The sequence below is a fragment of the Anser anser genome, assembly GCF_964211835.1.
Source record: "Anser anser genome assembly, chromosome: 4".
NCBI classification, from domain to species: domain Eukaryota; kingdom Metazoa; phylum Chordata; class Aves; order Anseriformes; family Anatidae; genus Anser; species Anser anser.
The window spans coordinates 8,650,065-8,669,376 of NC_139724.1; the positions used below are offsets into that span (position 1 = coordinate 8,650,065).

Below are 19,312 nucleotides of genomic sequence, written 5' to 3' on the forward strand. Positions count from 1 at the left end.
TTGCCCCAAGCCACCAAGTTTGTGGTGACCCAAACAGAGGGCCTATCCAGAACTGTTTCTATACAGGTCTCTGGATGCAGGGAGTACCAGAGCCTGCTGCTGCCAGGGGACGGAGGCAGGTATTCCACTGTGTGAGGTGCGAGCAGGTGGAAGGTCTGCTCAGCATGGTGGCAGAGCTGAAAGAGGAGGTTGAGAGACTGAGGGCCATAAGAGACTGAGCAGGAGATCGACTGGTGGAGTAGCTCCGTGGCGTGCCAGAGGGAAAGGTGCCAGGGAGATACCCCACAATGGTGGTGGACCCCCCGCACTGTCCTTGGTGGGCAGAGGAGGGGGACCTGAGAGATGGGGAGGGTTGGGAGAGGGTTCCTGCTCAGCATCATGGGTGAACCCCCCTCTCCCCGCTGCTTTCCTTGCATCCCTAGGTCCTCCTAAGCAATAGGTTTATAGCACCGGAAAGTGAAGGGGAGATAAGTGGGGAAGCATGGGAGAGTTCCCCAAAGAAGTTACCAAGGACAAGGCAGTTGACTCCACGCCTTCAGGCTGCCTCAGCCAGGAAAGAAAGAAGGGTGGTTGTGGTAAGCGACTCCCTTCTCAGAGGAACGGAGGGCCCCATTTGCCGATCAGACCTGAGCTGTAGGGAAGTGTGCTGCCTACCTGGGTCCGAGACATAAGTAGAAAACTCCCAGAGCTGGTTCACCCCACTGATTACTACCCATTACTCATAGTTCAGGTGGGCAGTGATGAAGTCACTCAGAGAAGCCTGTGAACAATGAAAAGAGATTTCAGGGGTTTAGGGCAAACAGTTCAATAATTTACGCCCTGACCTGGAGGTCTCCTGTGATTCAGGTAGATAATCACCCCCTGTGATCCAGGAAGAGACAGTTAGACATCTGCTTCTCCATCTGGAATGTCACAAGTCCATGGGACCAGATGGGCTCCACCCTAGGGTGCTGAGGGAGCTGGTGGAGGTGATTGCCAAGCCACTTCCCACCATCTACCAGTGTTCCTGGTTGTCTGAAGAGGTCCCAGAGGATTGGAGACTTGCTGACGTGACTCCCATCTACAAGAAGGGCCGTAAACAGGACCCGGGGAACTACAGGTCTGTCAGCCTGACCTTCATTCCAGGGAAAATTATGGAGCAAATCGTCTTGGGTGAGATCGCATGGCATGTGTGTGGCATCCAAGGGATCAGGCCCAGCCAACATGAGTTCACTAAAGGCAGGTTGTGCTTGTCCAACCTCACCTCCTTCTATGACCATGTGACCAGACTGGTAGATGAGGGAAAGGATGTTGATGTAGTCTCCTCAGACTTCAGCAAAGCCTTTGACACAGTCTCCCACAGTATTCTCCTGGTGAAACTGGCTGCCTGTGGCCTGGACAGGTGTACTTTTCCCTGGGTCAAGAACTGGCTGGAAGGTCGGTACTAGGGCCTATCTTGTTTAATATCTTTATTGATGACGTAGGTGAGGGGATTGAGCGTACCCTCAGTAAGTTTCCATATGACACCAAGTTGGGAGGTAGTGTCAATCTGCCTGAGGGTAGGGTGGCCCTTCAGAGGGATCTGGATAGGCTGGACTGCTGGGCTGAGGTGAATGGGATGAGGTTTTACAAGGCCAAGTGCCTGGTCCTGCACTTTGGCCACAACAACCCCATGCAGCGCTATAGGCTTGGGGCAGAGTGGCTAGAAGACTGTGAAGAGGAAAGGGACCTGGGGGTGTTGATTTATGCTTGGCTGAACATGAGCCAGCACTGTGTCCAGGTGGCCAAGAAGGCCAACAGCATCCTGGCCTGTAGTAGAAGTAGTGTAGCCAGCAGGAGCATGGAGGTGATCGTCTCCCTGTACTCTGCTCTGGGGAGGCCATGCCTCAAGTACTGTATTCAGCTTTGGGCCCCTCACTACAAGGAAGGCATTGAGGCCCTGGAGCATGTCCAGAGAAGGGCAACGAAGCTGGTGAGGGGTCTGGAACACAAGTCTCATGTGGAGCGGCTGATGGAGCTGGGAATGTTTAGTCTGGAGAAGAGGAGGCTCAGGGGAGACCTCATTGCACTCTACAACTTCCTGAAGGGAGGTTGTGATGAGGAGGGGGCCGGCCTCTTCTCTCAGATAACTAATGATAGGACTTCACGAAATGGCCACAAGTTGTGCCTGGGGAGATTTAGATTAGGTACCAGGAAAAACTTTTTCTCTCAAATTGTGGTCAGGCACTGGAATGGCCTGCCCAGGGAGGTGGTGGAATCACCGTCCCTCACAATGTTCAGGAAGCACCTGGATAAGGTGCTACAAGATATGATTCAGTAGCTTAGTGGGTAGTATTGGTGATAGGAAGAGGGTTGGACTAGATGATCTTGTAGGTCCTTTCCATCCCTGTGTTTCTATGATTCTATTATTTTCTATGATTCTGTGATCCCCTTTTTAGCTAGCTCAGAAGGGTTTGCATTCAATGGCCAGAAAGTGTTATTCCTTATTCAGCATTCTGAGAAGAAAAGAGTGCGACATGTTTCTTTTCCATGCTAAGAAATGTCATGCTTCTTGCAGGATTTCAGCTAAAACTTTCACCACATGCTGCAATTCCATATATTATATTTTTATATAAGAATAAAACCATTGCATATGATGCTTTAAAACATATTTTAGAATGTTAACAAAGTAATAGTCCACTAGAAAAATATTTCTCCTTGATTAAACTTAACACTTAGATGGATCAATAAATCTAGTGGTCAAATGCTGTCCTGAGCTAGCTTAGAACAATCCACTAAAGCCAACACAGCCACTTCATATTTCCTTCTTTACAGGATGTCAAAGAACAAGTTTAATTAATGATTGCTTTAGTGAGAGCTGTATGGGAAACAGCTGCAACAAGTAGGAATACACTCTTATTGTTCTCATCTCTCACCATGATTCTCAGTTTTAATGGTGGATATTGACAGGGGAAGTGGTAACTGAGGACAAAATGTGGCCTGTGAAGAACTGTAAGGTATTTCATTCCATAAATTTAAGAAGTTCCCCAACACCTGTCACAATATCTAACAGGTCTGCTTGACGTTTCTCCATCCAGACCTTGGATACTGAGCTACTATACTGGGACTCAGGTATCCGAATGTACATAACAGCTCTGTGTGAGAATGATTGTTTTAAAGTACTGCTTTAGAGTTGACAGTTCTGAGACTTCATGAAAAAAAGAGGGATTGGAAAGAAATAGGAAAGATCTGCATAGGGTCTACAGTGTTACCAGTAGGTGTTCTTACTTGCCAACACCCTAACTAGGTGCCTGTACACCCTAACTGGTTATCTGTTTCCAAGACTTCCTGTAAGATTGTAGAGCCACACTCTTGCTTAAAGTATTGTGCATATACAAGCTTTGAACGATTTTTTCCCCCCTCCACAAGAAAATTTCAGTCTAATACAGTGACCTAGAAAACCGAGCAGCATTCAGATGACAGGGAGATATTTAAAAAACAAAAACTTAGCAGTGTACTAGCAATGGTCTAAATGGAGCATGAGTGAGATTAATGAAGGATAATTTGCCTTCCTTAGAAAAAAGGAAAAATCACTACCATCAGGACTGGAGAGTACCGTATAATGGGTTACATACATAATACATATTACAGTCTCACAGCCAAACAGAATAAATCTTTCCAATTGACAAGAGCCATTTCAGTGGAGTATCTTGCATAGTCAAGCCTTAACTTCCTTGAACACACAGTGAAAAAGTCTTTCACTTCCAGAAGAGGACACTTTTTTTTTTAAATATTTTTTACATACATACACACCAGCATGGAGAGCTTTGTTTTAGCAACATGATTTCAAATTCGAGTGAACTATATTCAACAGAGGGTAATATATGAAAGCATTCTGAAAAAAATCAAGACAGTCTGAGCCTACTCCTCGTTAAAGCTGACTTGCTGTCAGCCAGCTGGCAAAGCCTTCAAACTCTGTGTGCCCCAGTTTACCTACCTATAAATTGGATTTTAATAATACTGTTCTACTGCACACAATGAGACCTAGTGAATTAGCATGTGTAATGTGGAGAGAAATAAATGATAAATCATTACATAAAGACTAAGTGTTACTATTCTGAATGTGTACAGTGATAATAACTTGATTTTATAGACTAGTAAAATCATGAGATCATAGGAATAAATTCAGATTATCGTGTGTCAGAGGGTTATGGAAGACTAGATAAGGTGACTTTCAGGCTTAATCTTCTAAAATGCATTTTTGCATAACAGAATCTGTTTTAGAAGTGTTTTAAAATAAATGGAATGTACTTCTGTCCAGATTATGTAAAGTCCTTCTGAAAACAGTTCTACCTGAAAAAGAGTCATAATTTCCAATATCAATTATTCATATTTTTGAATATAGCTCAGAAACCTCAATAAACTTTGAAGCACAGAATTAAAGACTCTCTACAAGGCTATGCAAATGGAAAAGTTTTCTTTCTTTATGTAAAGAATCAGTTAAGCTGTCTTTAATTTACTACCAATTCTTCAGAAGAATATAAACTCAAAGATCTTTCCTCATTAATGCACACTGTAGAACACTTTCATTCAAAAACTGTGTTAACATAGTGCAACAGAGCGACATGATCACAAGTGGGACTTTGATGTAATATCCTCCAGATATTAGAAAAAAATGACATGGTATGGAGAGAATGGAAGGAATCTTGTAAGGAAAGAAAATACTGTTCAGTGAAGACATCATTTTTGGCCAGACACGCTTATGCAAAACAGCTGCAGATCCCATGTAAAACTGACATATTAGATTAAAGAAATTACTGGGATTTCAGCAAAAGGCCACTACGCTTTGAGTAAGGCTGCAGTAATAGTCTAAAACTCAAAGAAAAGTGATGTCAAAGACTCCCTGTCTCTTAGCCAGAGGGGAAGATCCAGAAGATGTGCTTCTACTGATTCAGGATGGGCACATGGATGGGTAACTACTCTACTGCAGCAACACTAAACTCCACATTGCTAACAAACGGACAAAAAAGTCCCGCTTGATTCTGAATGACCATCTGTCAGAGCAACACTACTCCAGTTATGTCTATGCATATGTATATCCTCACTTGCAGATCTGTAAGCCTGTCCACCCTTGCAATTACATTCAGTGTAGGAGTTTAACACCACAGGTCTCTTCTCCTGAATACTTGCAATTCAATTAAATGTTTCTTATTAGGGTTCTGCTTGATACTTTGATTTCATTTTCTCATTAGGGAACAAATCTTTACTTGGCCACGTCTAATTATCAAGAAAAAGTCACGAGCTTAAAACACTGCTACTTTTATTGAGTAAGGCACAGTACATCTTTTCAGATACTGACATTTTCCCCTGTCTACTAGTTTTATAACATTTCCATTCAGAAAACAAGATGAAAATGAAGACTGTGTTGATAATGGCTTTTGCTTTGGTTTTATATTAAAAAAACACACCTATAAGCAACTAGTAACAATCTTCACAACAGAGGAAGTAGTATTATTTCATCTCTATCGGACGTAGAAGAACTCAGTTCTTACTTTAAATCCTATCATGAAGAAGTGATATTGCGAAGTTAATTTCCAGTTTGGCAGAAACTCTCACTCTAACCCAAAAGTTCAGTTACCACTGTTCTGTGTATCTTAGAGAGGGATTTATTAGAGTAGGGGGAAGAGATTCACTTATAGTCCTCTCTATGCACAAAAATTGGCCATATCAAAAAAAAAAGTTATACTATAGCATACTAATAGAACTTAGTTTTGTTTGTTTGTTTTTATAAGATAAGGGGTGTCTAGGAGGAAAACAGAACATGTGAGCTAAAAAAACAAAACCCATAAGCAGTACAGAATAAATGGAGGCAATACAACACAGAGAAGATAACAGTACAAAAAAAAACCACATAATTCCAAGGCAAATACAAATGCCCCATATAAAAATGTTGTAAAAGCAATAACACAAGAAAGAAAAAGCAATAGAAGAAAAACAGGGCAAACAACCACACTTTGTTGTTTTTCCTCTATCTCTGAATAAACAACAAAAAAGCAGGCGTAGACTTACCATGCAGTAAAATAACTTCGACTGCTTTAAAGTATTTTTATTTTTATCTACAGGAATACAAAAACATCAAAAGAAACGTATAAGAATCAAGAAGACATTAACTGTTTACTGGTTTGATATCAAAAATGTTACCAGCAAACAAATGTCTCCTCTATATAGTAGTCTGTTGACAAGCATTTAAACTCTTAAAATAATGAGTGTTAAAAATTTTACCTTCAAATTTTCTGTGAGGATTTGGGGAAGGTGATCTGAATCATTTTTAATATTCATATTGATAATTTGCTACCAAGATCTGAAATATATCAAGCTATCATGTAAATACACTGATTTGAAAACAGTAAAAAAGGGTTATTTTTCTGCAATATTTTTCTTTTTTTATTGTTATTATTATTTTATTTTCGAACTAACATGGAGAGAACTCTGTCAAACCCTCTTATGTCCTTTCATTCTCTTCCCCAATTTTATTTTACAGAAAGGGTAAGATGAAGAGTATCTACATCAATGATGTGGGACTTCTCATTACTGATATAAAAATCTATATTTTTTTTTCCCAAGCATTTCAAGAGGTTCTAGAAAGGAAGAGGGAGTGAGAGAAAAACAAAGCAATGACAAAAAATCCTAAAATGGCACAAAATCATTTCTCCAGGAGGAGGTCATACACAACTAACATTTATAGTTAATAAAACTGTAGTCCATCAGAATAGTATCATAGTTCATAACAAGCACACAAAAGTAGTTGTAAAGGAGATTTACTGAATAGAATAGCGTCACTTAAAATAGGTTATGACTGAAGAACATTCTAGGCACACTACTGACGAAGTCAATAACGGCTGCAGTGGATCTCTCCTGACATATACATAGGTAAGATTGGTCTACATTTAAGGAATAAGATCATCTACATATTGGAACGCCTAACACTTTAAAATAATTGGCAAAGTTTTCAGAGAATATTCTTACCCAGTTAGAAAAATAGAGAAAAGATATGAAAATATCTGATGTTAATCAGTGCTTACCCAATAAGGCAATTATTAGATACATTATGATCTTTAACTGAGATTTCTTGAAAAATAAAAATGTAATTTTTTTGTTTGTTTGGTATGAAGCTCTGAAAATGTACAAGCAATTTAAGTCAAATTGCATTCAAGTCTTTGTTTCTTATATTATGTAGTACTAGTGAAAACAGGGAAATTTACTGTAACCATGAATGATGTTTGGACCAGACTGTTTATTTGACTAGCAAATAACAGACTTACAAAATGCAACTTCCCTATATATATATATACACACACACATATATGTATGCATACATACACACACACTGTTATTCTCACCCCTTTATCAGACTGAATGATAATTTAGGTTTTGTGTATTTCAGTTTTGCATTCAGTAATAGTGACCTAGTTTTCAGAAAGTTTTACAATTTTTCTCTGAAATAATAAACAGTACGTAAGCCGTTTCAGGTATTACGGTGTGCTCCAATGCACCTTGCTTTTAACAGACACTCACTTCTCCTTCATCATGAAGTGGATTAGGCCATTCTATTATACAATTAAGAAAGAATCCACTCCAAATCTTCCACCCAGGGTACTACCAAAGATGCCAAAACACACTGTATTTCAAATTGCAAAGGTCTTTTCAGAAATATTTACTCAGCCAGTGATATAGAAATAATTGAGAAGTATTTATGATCTTCCAGGAAGTACCTTAAGAGAATCAGTGTTAATAATAACAACTACCCCATCTTGTTAACCTAGAGAGGAAAATCTCCACCAACAGAAGTGTAACAGTAAGCATTTAAACCTCAAGTTATTCCAGATAGATTTTTTTTTTCCCCTGTGTTAGTCCATGTTTCACTGAATGTGAAGGATAAGTTTGTAACCCAGATATATTTATTTTGGTCCAGTCCAGCCCTTGGAAATTAGAACTTCAAAAGCACTCACTTACAGGAAAAAAGATTGCCATACGTTCAAGATTTTGAGTGAAATGGGAAGAGTTGTTGAAGGACGCTGTCAAAACACTGATATACAGTATGCAAGTCTCATTAACTTCTACAAATATTTTATCAAAGAATTATTTAAAAAACTCACATTTAGAGATAAGAAAAATACCTTTTCCATACATTTATGTAAAACTGTGTAACTGTATGCTTGCCAAATACCAACCCATATAGAAAAAGTTGCTTTCATTATTTTTATTATTATTGTATTTCTTTGTCCAAAATTCTAGATAGAAAGATCTGCAAGAACTTCACTGAACATTCCCAGGAACATTAGACATGAGCCAGTATGCATTTCTTTTCTGTTAAGCCTTTAAGAGACACATCATTACCTAAAGGAAATTATCTTAAAGGTTTCCCCCCCACCACTCACATTTTTCTGATTAAATTCTCCCACTCCCCAAGCTGATTTGTTTCATAGGTGTTTTCAACTTTCTAAAACTGGCTGCTCTAAAGCATATATTTACATCTAAAGCAGTCTATTCAGTTTCTGGTCTTAGCTTCGTAATGTTTTTGTACTGTTACTTAACTGGTGTTCAGTGTATTCATAAAGGAGCTATATATATTATAGGTTGCTAAATGATGCTCTACATACTATTCCTACTTCCCTGATAACAAAGAGTCACAGATTTCTAGAATTACTGAAATTGAAAAGGTACCTATGAAGGTTAACAATATGCTAGAAATTAATGGAGAACATGTGCACACAGACACACCTCAAGAAGCCAGAAAAAAGAAACAAAACCCAAAAAAACAGAGAAATGATCAAACTAGTTAAGGTTGAGAATCTTCATTCACAATGAAGATTCTTCATTGTTTAGACACACATGAGAAGAAAGATTTTTAGTAGTAGCCAGCAACAATCAAAATCTACAGGAAATAGATTCAGTTCATTGACTACAGCTTCCAAAAAAAAAGTAAACTCATTTTTGGTCCTCATAGAAGTTCACAAAAAAAATAGTAATAATAATAAAAATATATATATACACACACAAGGATATCAGTGGATGCCAGTGTATGCACTCTCATGGAAAACAAGCAGGAAGAACTTCCTGATCACAATACAAACAGCTGCTGAATGTTTTGACTACGAGAAAGAGTGCCATCAAATGCACAAATGCGGAAGCTGTACACTGAAGTAGTTTGCATGCTTGTGAGAACGTAAGAGATGCATTCCAATTAAAAGGAAAAACATCCGTGTATCTCATAGCAACAATGACAACAAAAGAGGGGGAAAGGAGGGAGGAGAAAGGAAGGAATCAATACCTTCACCAAAGAAAAAGCACAATAATTTAATGATTCAGAGAGTAAATTAAGATTTTCAAACAAAATGTCAATGCATTAGTTGGAATTCTCCATGCTAATTCTGTTGCTAAAAGAAGTCTGAAAACTCTCATCCATGACGAAGTGTTTCTAGAACTTGATTGAGGGGGTAGAGGGGAGGAGAAGGAAATTATGAGCACACATTTAATCCCCACTTCATGCTGCACAGGGCCAGAGACATAAATTTAGGCCACCGCAGAGATGTGGTGGGAAACATTAGAGTTTTAAACAGATGCTAAAGGTCAATCCATTCAGGAAATTTATGGAAAATTTGATAATACTGAACTACCCCAACCAGTCCCTCATGTTTGGGTCAAATTTCAATTATTGAGAGACCTTTATGTCAGGGGAAAATAATTTCCAGCATTGATAGCATATTCCCTGTCAACATAAATCAGGAAAAACTAGATATAGATGCATCCATCTGCACTTCCCAGGTCTGCAGTTAGAAATCTCTGCGTGTATCTTACTCTACTTAAATGGATTAAGAAATGTCCTTGATCCTCCTGTCCAACCATGCTAGTTTTACTTGCTCTCTGGACATTTGACAGAAGACTGTATACTTCTGTCCTTCTGCAAAACCTCTTACTTCTGTAATGGAATTATGCAAGGTTTGCTTCAGGTCTGTAAGTCAGCTATTTTTTGAACAGAAAAACGTAGCCTCCCTGATAGCCTAATTTGCACAGAGCTCAATGACATGCAGCTTTCTTGGTTTCTCTTCCTTCTTTTCCCCAGGTCCTGAACAGTTTTATTTCATGAAAGAATCAGAAAAGGAAGGGTACAGCTCATGGATACAGAAATTCATGCAGAGGTTTGGTATGCATAACATTTATGTAACTTAAATGTAAGAAAATCAAACAAAGAAGAATTACTATGGATACAGTTTTTCTGTTTTATATTTAGTGTTAAATGTACCTTAACAGGACATATTAGAAACACATCCCAGGAAATAAAACATGACAAGCCTTGTTTATCACACCTGGCTAAAGAGCACATGCTGCATGTCGGAGGGATTGTAAAGAGAGGAAAATTAATTCCAGGTTGATTTTCTGCATAAAGAAAAGCCAAATGGATGTTGCATTCATGTCAAAAAGCCTACCCGACAAACAGTGCAGTCACCAGGCTACTATGCCACTTTCCTTTCAGTCACACCTTACCACAGATACAAGAAGTACTATCCCCACTCTCTTGGGAAGATCTTTTAATGCTGAAGCAGAGGTCTCCTGGCCGCGGTACTTGCTTTCACTCTAATGTCAGCTGGTGATGGAATGGGAAGTAGCAGCAACAGGGGAGAACGAGAGCTATAGCCTACGCGACTGACCTTTCAGATAAGCGTTTGACAGAGCCATCATGTTACTTAGGGGAAATACTGCTGGTGTTCTGGTACGAGAATGCACAAAGACCTTCCACCATAAATGTCAATTAGAAAGTCACATCTGTCACATTTGTGTCCATTTTCACTCCATTTATAGATAGGTCTAATGACTAGCATCAAAGAAAGGAAATATACTGATTTCACAGCAGAGAAAGTCTGTGTTAGAGAAAAAAAAGTACATTCCCATTAGAATCATAATTACAATAAGAGAGATACTTGGGACATCACCATCTGAACTCCGAACATCTTTGACATAAAGCAAATGGCAATTGATCACCACAATGTGCTGCTTCTCAGCAGCGCTCAGAATTCCCGTTCAATATGCATAAAACCTCCAACCGTGATGCTCTGTAGATGTGATACAAGGTCTAGTTTTAAAACCATTAGCTGAAATCATAGATGCAAAGGATCCAGACAAAATTTGCAGAGTTGCACAGTTCTATGTAGTCTGAACTTTAATATTAAATAACAGAGACAATGGAGGAAACATGTAATTACTACGGACATTACATATCATTCCTTACAGGCCAAGGTGCAAAGCTACCTCTTAACATCAACTGGTTTGGACAGTTCAAACCTACAATCAAGTGCAACTGTATGTCACAGCCTAACTTTGGCTGTATGAAACTAAAAGATATGGAACAATCTTTATAAGTCAGATTTTCACACTGCAGCGTGAGTAGTTTCTCACATGTGAGAAAATGAAGGTGAAACTAACTTTCTTAATTGCTAAGAACTGACAAAATATGGTGTTTGCAGGAGATGTTTGTCTTTGATGCCATTTTCTAGTTCATTGAATAGCTTCCCTGGATCTTATTTATGAATGGCTTATCAGAACAGACTCCTACAGACGAAGTTGACCCTGAGGACCAGTGCAGGAAGTGCCAGTCATGTTCAGAAGCGCGTGTTACAATCTGCAGCAGAGCAGGGCTCTGGTCTGGTTAAGTCTGTCTACATTTTGCCAGGCCGTAGAAAAGTTTCTTCCCTACATCACAGCTGATCTCCAAAGGTGGATGCCAGTGGTGGGAATGTCTGAAGTATTAGGTTTCTTATTACTGGAATAAGAAATAACTTTTTTAGTTTTCTTTTAATTTATCTTCTGGTTGGAAAATATAAATATTGTATAATCGAAGAGGCACTGATCAGAACTACTGGACTGGCCGTTCAAGGTATGAACTCTAGAGATTATATACAGATACTGGTTAGTCTTTTATAAGTACTGTGTGACAAAGCACAGAATATTCATAAGGAGTTCATTCTCTAGGTGAAGAAAAATCAAATTCTATTTCAGCTTGACATGGATAGAGAACTGCATAGAAACTGTTTTTTTCCGCTGGAGTGATCTGCTGTAGGAGTTAGCCATATGCTTTAAATGTGACTGACATGTCTCTGAATTTAATGTGTCACCTGCTGAGTTCAGGATCTGCTGTCTATCTCTCAATGTGTAAAAAATGAATTGCTTCAAAATGATTTATTGCCAGCAAAATAGAATGTGAAAACAACAATAGAAACGGTGCTGTAAAGGCATCCTAAATTTAATAGCACTATTTGATGAGTAAATTTTACAAATATAATCAAACATTCTTAATGTGAAGATTCAGCCTTGATAAAGCTATTGCACAGTCTAGTATCTGGTTTCCTAATTCATTAAGAGTTAACGCCATTAAGAACATGGCAAGATGTACTAGTAACAGCCTGGGTTCCATTACAGCTTGTAACTCAGTGTGGAAAATATAGGGTTATAATTTCAATCTGTGAAATTAATCTCACAACTTTTATTTTTTCTTGTAAAGTATCTACAGAAGCATCTTTAATAAAGGATTTTCAATTTCTATTTCTTTTCTACAAACAGGTTACTTGCTTTAAAAAGCTCATCTGTGTACATGCTAGCAAAGGCTTGATACGTAGAACTATTTTGAAAATACGGGTTACTCTTCAGAAATTTTGAAATAGATTGGTGTTGATGTTTAGTCTATTTAATATATTAACCTTAGAAGGATTAACATAAGTGATTAAATTAAGTGACAAATACTGGAGGTAAAATTCATCAAGATATTTAAGTATAAATACAATTGTCAGGTGAATGCTTCTACTATACAAACAGGATTGCTTCTATGCTTAAAAGTAAGCTTTAAAAATAATAAAAATAAAAATATAATAAATCATAAGGCATACTCAGCTTCTAGAAGAAGTACCCATAAAGTATATTTCCCATCCTTAAAAAAAAAAATTAAAAAAATCAAAGCATAGGGGCTTAGCTCCCTTTAAAGCCAGTATCCATGTCACCCACACTAAGTCACCTGCCAGAGCCATTCCTAGAGCACAAACTGAAGATACTCAAATAAAACTACCATCTTTGTTTCCTGTCGAGCATCTGACCAAAAAACCACCACCAATAACAAAAACAAGTGCTGCTTATTAGGTGTTCCTTGGCTGCCCTTATAGGCTACTTTGGTTAATTTTTCTGAGGCCAAATCACTCGCTGATCATTAGGTTGGTAATGACTCTTGCTTACAGCCAACATTGTCAAAGGATCCCACAACTTTCCCTTTAGGTTCTTGCTGTCTCAGATTTGGGACTATAATCTCTAAGATTAGCAAAATGTGGTCAGGCTGTAAGCAGTCAGATGAGTGACACATAACGGGAGAGGAGCGAGAACAAAGAGTTTTGGCTTTTTTTCCTTCTGGTTATTACTGATGCTTACTTTTTGTTTTCTTGTAGTAATTACTAAAGATTTGGGAAAAAAAAACAATCATTTTCTCTGCGTAAGGCTGATTTTGCATGAGATGGTTTGTTGCTGTTTGGTTTTACAAGAAACAGAAGTAAAGAATGTAAATGACAGTGGTAGCTTGCCAAGTCATGGTAGGTTATTTTAACCACTGATAAGACCTCATTTCTTGCCAGCACTTAAATTTATGCGCTGCCTCTCAGCATACATTTTCTACTGTTTTGTGAATGTTTCCACATTATGCTAACTGCAGAGGAACACTGACATTTTAAAGACTATTAGTCACTGAAATGGAACCGGCAAGCAGGGAGAAGTAAGGATCTACTTTGTGCAGTCTTCCTCCCTTTTGTTAAATGGGTGTAGAACTAGGAGGGAGCCAACTGCCGGGCTTTTTGTTGTTGTTGGTTAGTTGATCTGTGTTTGTTTTGTTGTTGGTGGTGGTTTTGTTTGTTTTTGGATATTTCTTAAACTAGTAACTCCTGTGGATAAAACAGATGCTTATGTCCCAGTATTAGTTAGGATTTCAAAGAACAACTGGAATCCCATTGTGGTTCATGGCACATCGCAGTTGTCAAAGTTCACTCTGGAAGACTTCCAGTACAGAGAGGTCTTGGAAACAAAAATGCACCACCCCTCCCCGCCCCCACCAAAAAAAAAAAAAAGAAATAAAGAAAGAGTGAAGCCACTTGCCCATAGTTATTCTTAAAATTAATTGTGGACTTGACCTGTCAGTGTTGGACTGAAAACCTGACTTGTTTAGCAGATGTAAGGCACTGCCCAGACTAGCCACCCCAGTCAGAGCCCACCAGAGGTATGTATGTTCCTGAGCAGAAGTATGCGTGCTATATGCCGTGATAAACTACAACATGGAGGTACAGCTGATGTTACAACTACCTTTCTACATGACACAGACAGGAGCGAGCGTCACATTTTCTCATTAAAAGGGAGAGGGACTGGAAAAACTACAGAGGATTTCTTTCCAAATACACTCGCAAAGGTGCAAGGCTGCCTCTATCAAAAATTTGATCTGGATTTCCATTGAGCACCATTGTACCACCTAGCACACAACAGCAGTGGATAGCACGTGCATATCTTCACCACAGAGATGACAAAACAGATGACGAGGGGATCCCCAACACACTTATCAGTGTCAGTGTCTGCACATATCATTGCCCAGTGACATGAAGTTGCATACACAAAATAGACAGCACTATTGTACTACAACAATACTTTTATACCTAAGCTACTTCCTCAAATACATGAATAACAGATTAAAAACAGGATTTGAAATCAGGTTTTTAGCTTTAGAAGTATATATCTGTTCTTTTCCCAGCTTCTTTTCTATAGGTGAGACTCCAGAGCCTTTGACAACAGCTAAGTTTTTCCTAGTGACTGTAATTTTGTTATCTCCCTTCTTTGCTGCATTATGTTTAGCTCTGAAATCAAAACATTTCATCTTGCTCTAGTGTATTTTAACCATATCAACAAAAATAAAAAATAAATAAAAAGTAAGAATAAAGCTATATTGCCATTCCAGGATACTTTGATGGTCTGGACAGATAAATCTTTTGCTTATCACTGAAAGCGGGCAACATGCTATATTACAGCTATGAAGGCACTGAAGTTTTACAGATCTGAAATAACTTTTGTGTTTGTTTCTAACTTCCATCACAAAACAGACTGTATTAATGCAGTGCTTCAGCTTATAGAAATCTTGAAAATACAATGAATGTCATAGCAAATAGCAGTAACAGATTTTTAGTGGCCTAATACTCATAGATCAAAGAAGTCCCAGAGATGTGTTACTGCATGTATATTTAACAGTATTAGTCTTAGAAAGAACAGTAATGTGTAACTTCTTCACAAGATCTCTAATATGAAATGATTTTAAGCAATAATAAAGAAATTGAGTTTCTAGAGTGACTTAAGAACAAACTTTGTTACATGTAAAAATGCAAAGACATATTGAAATGGAGGGATAGGTAGGTAGATGGGTAGACTGATTTTCTACACAGGAAAACTACATTCTCCCAGAAATGAGCAGCCAGATTCTGGGATTGCAGTCAGGTATAGGATTACAAGTAAATTTTGTCTCCTAATATTCAAACATGCATACTAGACCTTACATAATTAGAGTTATGTATTTTCAAGGCATACAAGTAAATAAAGGAATTTCCCAGCTTTGTTTTGCAGAAAGGTATCCAGACTAATTACTAATGCATTTTTGACAAAGGGAAGAGAAACATTTATAAAATTACCTGTTACTTCTCCCTGAAGGTATACTCAACCACAGTTCCAGTCCCACCTTCCTTGCTGGGGGAAGCTTTCTCAGATCAGCATGGGATGGAGCCACCCAAGCAGGACTGCTGTCTAATAGGAGGACGACCCAGAGCAGAGGACACCCCATGGAAGGTCAAGAAGAGACCTCTTCAGCCAGAGCACATCTCCAAGTACCTAAGCAAGGCAAGTGATGCAACACTGGAGGTGGAAACCAGATCCCACCAAGCACTGAGAACATAATGCAATATTAGGGTCACAAAGAGGTCAAGATGGAGGTCAACCCACAGGTGGAGGTCTGGCTCAAGGCAGGCTGGGGACTCACCAGGTACAGCTGTGGCAGGGACCAGCTGCCCCCAGGCTGAGCTCAGGTGGCCCTGGGTGTGGGGGGGACACAGGTGAGGCAGTTAGGGTCATTGAAACTTATTAATGCACTCAGGACTCTGACAGAATGTTTCACAGGGTAAAAAAAAAAAAAAAAAAAGGATTTGCAAGCGTTACACTGATATGAAGTATGATATGGTACCTACGTATTATATTATTATGGGGGTAGATCCCTCCATAAACTACAGAATATGTTAACTCCTTTTCTAAAAAGGTCTTTTTCTGCAGAAGGGGAATCGGAAGATCTGTACGGACTCAGTTTTTGCCACGGTGGTTGTGGGTAACTTGTGGGTGGTATTTTGGCAAAGGAAAATGCATTTTGTTAGAGATACAAAATATGTCATGATATGACATCTACCCATACAATGACAGAGGTTAAAGATGGAAAAGTATATTAATTCAGTTACTCCCCATTTGGATATAAAATTGTGGACATAGTAATCCATAAGAAATGATGCTAGGGTGAATTTGTACATTTTCTAGAAAATGATGGAGCAAGATACCATTCTTTGACTAGTAGATAAAGAAACATCAAAGTGGAAATTATTAGAAAAAAAACCTGAAAGTAGACTAAAAATATTTTCTCTATTAGTTTTACTGATATTAACCATTCACACTCTCCCAGTTACTGTCAACTGTTTTTTCAAAGAGGAACAAGAATGTTGCCGTGTTTCTTTACAACAGTAAATTACATTAATTCTGTATCGCTTAAATATTCTCACAAACAAATATGAGATGAAAAACTCCAAATCAATGAATTAAAGAATCTATGAGATATTTACTGATAAATAGAAATAACAGTAATACTTCAGAATGACATGCTTCTGTATGTAGTTTAATAGGCATAAGATTTCTGATAAATGTTATGAAGTCTAATCATCATAACCATGCCAGACGCTGGATTGTACAGGAAAAGGTTGGTTTGAATGTGCTGTTATGTTAGACATTCTTGCCAATATTAAACAGACTGTGACTACTATCAGTACATTTGTCTCTCTCTAGGGCATTTTTAAGATTTTTTTAATTAGCTTTTGTTTCCAAGCAGTGCTTTCATTTTTCTTGATAAAGCTCTTGTTTTTCCAGGTTTTATTGAATTCAGATTAGGTTCCACATTTCCTATATTCATTACAAAAGGAATATGAAGCTTTTAATAATATATGAAAACTAGCAATGATAAGTATCTTACAGTGTTTTCAAATTCAGTTAAGAATGAAATAGTTTAATGGTTACTTCCTTTTATTGTTTTAATTTTGGCACAATATTGTAGAAACATGGTTTCTCATTAGAAAATTCAAATAACGGAAGGCTATGAAAAATGAATGAGGGGCTGAGCCATGGTGATAGAAAGCACACTCCTTAACATAGGTGCTACTTGTAAGAAGCTCCCATCTGCATCTTGCCATCTCATAAGTCTTGGATCTTAACCAAGTTACTCTGTGTTTCCTGGTCAAAGTAGAAAGCACTTGCCCAAAAGCTCTGTTTGTTTAACCTTTACTGTATTTGTTGCTATTTGTGGGTAAATGTATGCACAGTAGGTTAAACTAAGAGAGAGCATATTCCATAAGCTGCAAAGAGGATGTAAATCTAAGTATGGCCAGAAAATAGGTTAGCATGATTTATATTTTCTTCACACCCAGAGAGACAGTTGTGGTTCTCTGAGTCTACTGTGTAAGCTTTACAATTCTAGACACCTTTGAGACTGAATCTACCAGTCTGTACCTATTTATCTATTTTCTTTTCTTTTTCTTTTTTCTTTTTTTCTTTTTCAATTGACTCCAATTAGGGCAACAGATTCTATGATATAATTTTAAACCTATTGTTTTGTACTAGGACTCAGATTTAAGTAAGTGGTTATGAACCAACACAATTTTCCACAAATTAAAGTAACCAAGCAATAATCATTTACCTTTACAGATATTAATAGTGCATTTACCAAGTGACAATATTCACTATTACGTTATAAAAAATGATGTTTATTAATGGTGTCTCATCACCTTTCACAGCAGGGCTTCTCATCTTATTTTGGCATAATGACTGAGCCAGCATCAGATTTTAAGAACGAATATTATCATTATTCACTACAGTACCACACCGAAGCTTCACTAGAAAGCAATAAAGAACAAAATGTATATTTTAAAGACTCTCATTTTCTCCTAAATGCTTGAATTAAGTTGCAGACTGTGGTGTTCTGAGAATTGAGTTATGTCCTAAAGCAATGCTTCTGAAGAAGTGCATCATGCCTGGAAATTGGGCTCTGATTAGCCTCTGAGTTTTCTAATACAGACTACTGATTTTCTGCTACTGTAGCTGACATTTTTGTATTCTGGCATGGGGATTCTTTCTGTCGCATGAAAGAATGATGAATAGTTGTCTGAGTAGCTCCAAGCACATACTTATTTCCTCTCCAATAAGAACAACAGTCAATATCATTTAGTCACAGAAAAGCATCGCTACAACACAACAAATCTAAGGAATGCTTTCTTTTTATTCCTGATTCTAACTACTAAATTGTAGCTCTTTTACAAGCTTATTCGTATTGCTGTTCTGCTCCAATGAGCAAGTATTGCTAAAAACAAGGATGGGCCTTCAAACTCTCTAAAAAGCTAAAGCATTAATTCAAAAAGGGGCACGGTATGTAAGGAATCTGTGTAACAGCAGCAGTCCTGGCACTTATATCACTTCCACTCATATTTAAATCTCATTTTAACGACAACAACCTGGAAGTCATACCAGCAGAATTCAGAAGAAAAAAAAAAAGTCAAGGTATCAGAACTACGGAATTTGTAGATCTCAACACATTTAATAAAGTTCATGACTTGAAACTTTTATTTGTCTGGAGGCAGAGTTTCAAATTGGTAAACTATCCTGTTCTTACATTTTCAAGAAAAAAAAAAAAAAAAGGAAGGATAATTATTAGATGAACATTTTCTTTCAAGGTACAAACAAGCAGAAATATTCTTAAGACAAAAAAAAAGGGAAAAAAGTTTTAAATTAAAATCAAATTCTTTGCAATGGCCTAAATGAAATATTTTTATTTTTGAGTTACAGAAATCTGTGAGATGTTTAGTGACTTTATTGTTGATATCCCACCATGAATTACAGGAGAAAAACAAACCAACACTTAACATTTCTTGAAGACTCCATGTCTCTAAAGAGGCATTACTAAGAAATGTGTTTACAGACTTTCATCATATTGGTAAGG

General features: G+C 37.8%; 1 long non-coding RNA gene across 4 annotated transcripts in view; it reads right to left on the bottom strand.

Annotated features, from left to right (window-relative positions):
• Positions 1-19,312, bottom strand: part of LOC310899347 — a 343,657-nt gene that overhangs the window by 226,042 nt on the left and 98,303 nt on the right. For 3 of the 4 annotated variants that reach the window (XR_014584219.1, XR_014584220.1, XR_014584221.1), the window contains exon 1: positions 15,708-15,942. The exons of the other annotated variant lie outside the window; for it this stretch is intronic. This is a non-coding gene — a long non-coding RNA (uncharacterized lncRNA). Of the gene's footprint in view, positions 1-15,707; positions 15,943-19,312 lie in introns of those variants that run through there. 4 annotated transcript variants of the gene reach the window in all.